Source organism: Ornithodoros turicata, chromosome 1, assembly GCF_037126465.1.
Source record: "Ornithodoros turicata isolate Travis chromosome 1, ASM3712646v1, whole genome shotgun sequence".
NCBI lineage: Eukaryota > Metazoa > Arthropoda > Arachnida > Ixodida > Argasidae > Ornithodoros > Ornithodoros turicata.
This window is the reverse complement of record NC_088201.1, coordinates 58,273,358-58,279,756: the sequence shown is the minus strand read 5'-3', so window position 1 is coordinate 58,279,756 and position 6,399 is coordinate 58,273,358.

Genomic DNA, 6,399 nt, shown 5'->3' with positions numbered 1-6,399 from the left:
GTGACGTAGCCGCACGTCATCACGCCATTTCAGAACTGCCTACCAGCTCCAGAAGATTTCTGAAACGCTGGTCTTGTTTTTCTTTTTTGTTTTGTTTTTAATTTTCCTCAAAACACAAATGCTTCGCAATTATTCGCACTATTTCACAAGTTGATAAGAGCTACAATAGAATAGAAATAGAAAAAAAAGGAGAGCTGTATCTGCCTGCTGGCATCACAAGTTAGACTCAATATGAAAAAAGATAAAGTCCATAACCTTTAACACAGGGCTGAGATTTTAAGCTGTCCACCTGTGTAGCATTGTGCGGCGCACGATTTGGGCTTACTGGATTGTTGTTGTTGGTTGATTGGGATTTTTTCTTCATTTCAGCCTTTAATGTTGAGCACACTTCAACAGTGCTCCCCCGATTGGCGTAAAATGAGGATATACTATAGTTATATGGAAACAGTTTCTCATTGCCAACTTGCTATAGGCCATCATCTTAGTCTGCCCTCAGCTCAATGTAGACGTTTTGGAGTTGGTTCATTCTTCTGCTTCGGCCATTTCAGTTTCGGTTTCAGTTTTTCAGTTTTTGCGATCAAACAACACTATGATTTTTGCTACAAAGTCACCCTGCTGCAAGATCGTCATGTCTATGCTGTACCCACGAAAGGATTGACAGCTATGCACCTCTTCTGCACTAGGCGCCAGGACTTCTACAGCAACTTGCGTTTGCATCTCGCACGTAAGAAAGATTGGTTACTTCCCCAGCCTTCTCGAGCATGGTATGCTCGCTTCTCCTCCCAGAAGAACATGCGTGACATATATTGCTACCGCTACCGCAGCAACTGGGTTGTTAAGCAATGGCATCTTAAATGAGCCACACACAAGCTGTTCACCGACTGATTTTTAAAGACCTAGAACAGTCTCGCTCAGGTTACGGAAGTACACGTTGAAGGGTGGTTAAGTTCATGTTCGGCGATGTTGAATCAGACCCAGGCACAAGACCCTGGTCGAGCATTCTCTCAAGTACGTTCTCTTTGCCAGGAGAAAATATTTCAGAAAAATTGCAAAGGATGCAAACACAGTTTAATGGCAACTCAAGTCATATCGAGGCTGTCAGCCACAAGTGAACTGAGCGTTATTGTTCTAAGATGCAACTCAAACAAAAGTGTTCTGGCCATCCACGCAAAGACAGTTCACGCAACAAGATGTTTCATAGGAATATGTGTCCTGATATAAGTATCTGACGCAGAGGGTCCACAGCGCTATTACCAGGGGACCATGGAAGAGTGCACGCTATGCTGGCGCAAAGTGCAGGAAGAAATACTTTGTCGGGTCTCACATCTTCATATTTTTCACGTGAAAACGTCTGTGAGTTTGGTTTGGCAACCAGGTCAAAGTTTACGATGCAACAAAATTATGCCGAATTTCATGACGCGATAGCTCGGTGAGTAATAAACTTATAGCACCCAAGTCGACAAATTCAGATAGCTTAGACGTGTAAGATTCTAGCTAAGAAGGTCATTGTGGCGGATGACGCAATCTGTGGGTGTGGCGGGTGCCTGCGAGAGAGACAGAAATATAGGGGGTACGCGCAGACTTGTACACGTTACCGAACAAAAGGAGCTACATACTGTTACTCGTTACCACGAAAAAAAGGAACTAAATACGTTACTAGTTACCAAAGCAGCAAAAGGAACGCGTTGCCGTTACTTGGCAGTAACGAGTTACTCTTACGCTACCATGTTATTGCAGAGCCACAATTATGTCAACATAAAAATTGAAACGTGCTTTATTTGGTCCGACAATTTACATGAAATTCGCTTTGAAGAATAGTTGGTACTCGAAATGGGCATCGGTTATTTTTGGTGCGTTTCCCCAAGAGAGCCTCTATGGAAAGACTGAAAAATTGCTGTGGAAAGCCTCTTTGAAATTGCTGTGAAAAATGGCTGCATCAAATACAGCCATCTTTGTTTGATGCATGTATTGGAAAAAGGATGCGCCTGATTAGTAATGAGGCTAATTTTCATTTTTTCCTGTAAATTCAAGGTCACACACACACACACACAAATAGAGATACGATGATGAGATGGGGCTGATTCAAGGTCAACAACTGCCTTTATTCCCGTATTTCTGCACTACTGTTAGTAGTTTACAACACGTCTGCGCAATTGTGCGTTCATGTGGACTGATAAACGCTAAACGACGTCTATAAGCCGTTGTATAAGCTGGCTCTTTGCATGACTAAACATTTCTTTCTTTTGTTGTTTAATAAATATGCCCCCCCCCCCCTCCGTTGTCAACCATCAAATGAGCCACAGTACTCGGGCTACCTCCTCGCTACACGGAATTGGCTCCACGAGCTATTCGATTGATACGGTAACTGCTACCGATAACGAAAATATTGAGGACTCTTATCGGAGCACGCTTCTGCAAATTCGAATACGACGTGTGGGGTGTACTGCGTCATTTTGGTTTGGAAAGGCAAAGAAGACACTAAAATCTGCATTCCCGTCACCTTTTGCCGCCTTCACCCTGAACACCAACCCAAGCCACACTGATGTGATTATCATCTGTGCCATCTTATAATCCAACGAGTGATCCTCACTGGAGCCCACAAGTGTGGAGGTGGGACAGAAAATACAGGGACTAAGGCTTCTTCCCGGGATACGTTGCTAGGCTAATGACACGCACGAGCTGCATATCCGCTCCTTGCACCACGCAGGTGGAGCCAGCGTCGTACGTCCCCTACCGGCGCTGTGCAAAACGTTGGGTAGTGAAGGGTGCGTATCTTCGCTGACTTCGACAACACGATTTGACTGCGTTGCGGCTATTTCTGCTCTACTTGGCCTTAGAAATAGCTAAAGTTGCTGATTGTTGTTATGACACGGTTTCTGGCCCACGAACATCCGGGACAAATTTTTGGACAAAGTAGCGCCGTGAAAGGGTCAAGGACCTGTGCATGCACATCATTCGACTAGTGCTTGTCGCAATGCGTGCTCGCTTGGAATCATGCCAAAATCCCTGACTTTTGCGAAATTCTATTTCCGCACGCATGTAATCTCTGTAGTTGTGGGTTTGTCGAATTGTTATGTTACGATTGAACGGTTATGGTATTGCTATGGTTAAGGCTACGGTCTCACGGTAGCCATCTTGAATTTACTTACGGACTTGCTACGGCGGGCCGCCACCGCCACGGTTTCCGTGGATGACCCCGTTAGGGTGAATCGCGCGTGGGACAGCTGTCCCACGCGCGATTCTCCCGACTGGACACTTTGACCTTGAGTCTCATCTGTATGCCATTGTACCCGGTGTTTATACGTGTGTAGAAGGGAGGATTGTCTCGTAAAAGTCTTCTGAAACTGTCGTGCAAGTTGGCGAGTTGGCTTTCGTGGTTTGAGTAGCACGGGGTAGCTGCCGCGCGCGTAGTGTGTGACGAAGACTGTGCAAAATATAATATATTTGAGATATATAAAAATATATATCTCAAATGCAAAATGGTCAAACAACCGTCATAAAAAATGGACGCAAATACTAAATAATTGCAGTCAGCTGTGAAGAGTCGTTCACGTGCCGATCGGTAGCAGTTTTATCTCAATACAGGTTACAGAAACAGGATTTCTTGAAATGAATTATGAAATTACCACTTCTGTTGAAACTAGAAGTTCAACTCACAGTACGCACCAGGGTGTCGGAGCGAACCGAAAACCGGAACCGAAAACAGAAAAAAACCGCTATTTTGGTGCGAACCGGAACGGAATCGAAACCGTATACTTTTTTTTCGGTCAGGAGGGAAACCGAAAAATATATTTAACGGTTTTCGGTCAAAGAAAAAACTTCGCCGGCTTGGACTACGGAGGCGAATGAAACAGACGTCGTGTGCTCTGAAGTCATGTCATGGATACTATACCAGGGTTACGGTTACGGTGAAATGTATGTCGGTATACTATGACCCTCAGGCTCCCTTTGAAATGGTTTATCGTTCGCGCACGCACACAGACTTAGAGGTACATGTGACACTCTAGCAATGTGCCGTAGTGTTCGTTTTAATTTGATCCCCCAAACTCTCCTCAACTAAACAGCGACCCAAGGGGGCTGCATAACGGCTTCTTTATCAGTAATGTCGCGCAACGCGTCCCTTGTTTGAGAGCAGCTAAGTTGAATACATTTACGTATACTCGAGGGCAAGCCCGTGTGAAGTGACAACTCTTTTGTGGACAGGACACGAAGAAAATAAAACGGAGCCGCCGAGCGCGTTTGTGAGAGAGGGTGTTTCTCGATTTGCGTCGTACTCGTGCGGTGGTGCTTGCTGGCTACACAGTAGGAACAGACATTCGGATGGGACGCGATCGCTCCAACCCAGCAAGAAAGTACTTTACGTATGACATCACGACAAACAAGTCCGTTTGTAGTATGCTCTTCAAGAAAGGAGAAAGCCCATTTGAGCAGACAGTAACCTACAGGAACCAGGAGCTACCAATTTCACAGCTGTCTATTAATATTAAATACCATGTATGCGGAATAAACGGGTTTACATTTGCAACGATGATTTTTTATTTGTGGGGATGAATATTCCCAGCAGAAGCGGAACCGGTTAAAAACAGGTATGAACCGTTATTTTTTTGCTCCGGAGCAGAACCGGTACCGGATCGTTTATGATGTAACCGGAACGAAAACCGGAACGAAAAACGTTTCGGTTCGACACCCTGGTACGCACACAAAATTATAAGAATCAAAGGAATGGCATAACCGAAGTAAAATAGGGAAGTCAACAATTATATGCTACGTAACCTGTCCGTATTCCGCATAGTAGCGGCCGTGACTAGTAGGTGAAGATAACTTTTTTTTTTATTTGGCTGCGATTGGTGTTATCGCTTTGTGAGATGACGAGAGGTGTGATCTTTCGCCACGAAATGCGGTCATTTCACTAGTTTATTTCAGTCGTCTCCATCGCATTACGCGGAGCTGATTTCCCACAGTTTGTCGTGAGACGATCGTTGTATTTGCGAGTAAACGGAGGATCCGTCTACAGATTTCGGTTATATCTCATATGGCCCGAGTGTGCATAAGGCCCAAGTGACCAGAACGCCCAAATGTTCATAAGACCCGGAAAGAAATTGGACCTTTTGAGCATTTGCGTCAAATGAGCAGGGCAGGATAAAGTGTCCAGAAGGCCCTAATGCCCAGAAGGCCCAAATATCATATGGCCCAAAAACCAGGAAGGCATCAGATTGACCTGTGAGGTCATGGAACCGCAAACAACAGAAGCGTATTTCGCCATTCAACTAGGCCAGCCGCAACCTTCCCTCACCTGAAAGAAAGGCTTCTGTTGCTTCAGGGTCCCAAAACTTGCACTGATAAAAGTACCGTATTTTTTTGTGTATAAGCGCCGTTATACATTTAAAAAAAATTATCTGAAGAAGTCCCGCGCGTCATATAATGTCATCATATGCGCGTCATCATCCAGCGCAGGACTTCTTCAAATAACATTTTTTAATATATAACTGCGCTTATACACAGAAAAGTACGGTACTTTTATCAGTGCGAGTTATATGCAACAAATATTCTTCTGTAAAATCGCCTTTCAAGTGTGACAGCGCAGGAATTCCACACTTTTCCGAGAAGCCCTACGGCTTGGTATTTTGCTCGGGGCTGAGATTTATTATGTTAATCAAGTTGCGCCCATTTTGGACAATTGCACTCGGTGAATCCTCGGAATATGCTCCTTCTGCAGCGCGCATCTGACGTGAAGACAAAGAATGCGCTTCTTCCGCCGTGTGAAATGTAGTCTCCAAAGAGTTCAGTTACAGAATCAATTCCAAGGTGTTCGCCCATTTGATGGAACCCATTTGGTCGAACGGCCCCGTAAAAATGGCCCCGGAAAATTTGGTGCCGGAACAAACGATCTCGGAAAAAATGGTTCCCGAGGGGTTAGAGCGGAAAAAACGGTCCCATGCGTAGGCATGGTTTGCTACGTTCAAACCCCTCCCGAAATCGTACATTTGGTAGCTCGTTTGGGATAGAGAAACGAGGAGTAAACCCTTCTCCCCTAAGCAAATTTCCTCCCGAACCCCACCAGAAATATTTTTTCTGGCTACGCTACTGCCGTGCACGGCTTGGTTACCTTCGCAGAAAAAGCGGTACTCATTGTGCGGCATAGAAGTATTCCAGAGAAGGTTGAAAACCTTTTAATGTGGCAAACGGATAAGTTATTCAATAAAAATATTAGACACAGAGCCTACCAAATGTACCGAACGAAATATTGAACGCTGTAAGGATCCATATTTATTTGTATTTAGTTTTTGCCACATCTATATCTTATTTGCTTGAAAAATTGTTTCCTCAATTCAGCACATTTCTTAATATTTTTAGTTCAGTTACCTTTTTCTCCTCTGTCGCATTCATTTAATATTGTGC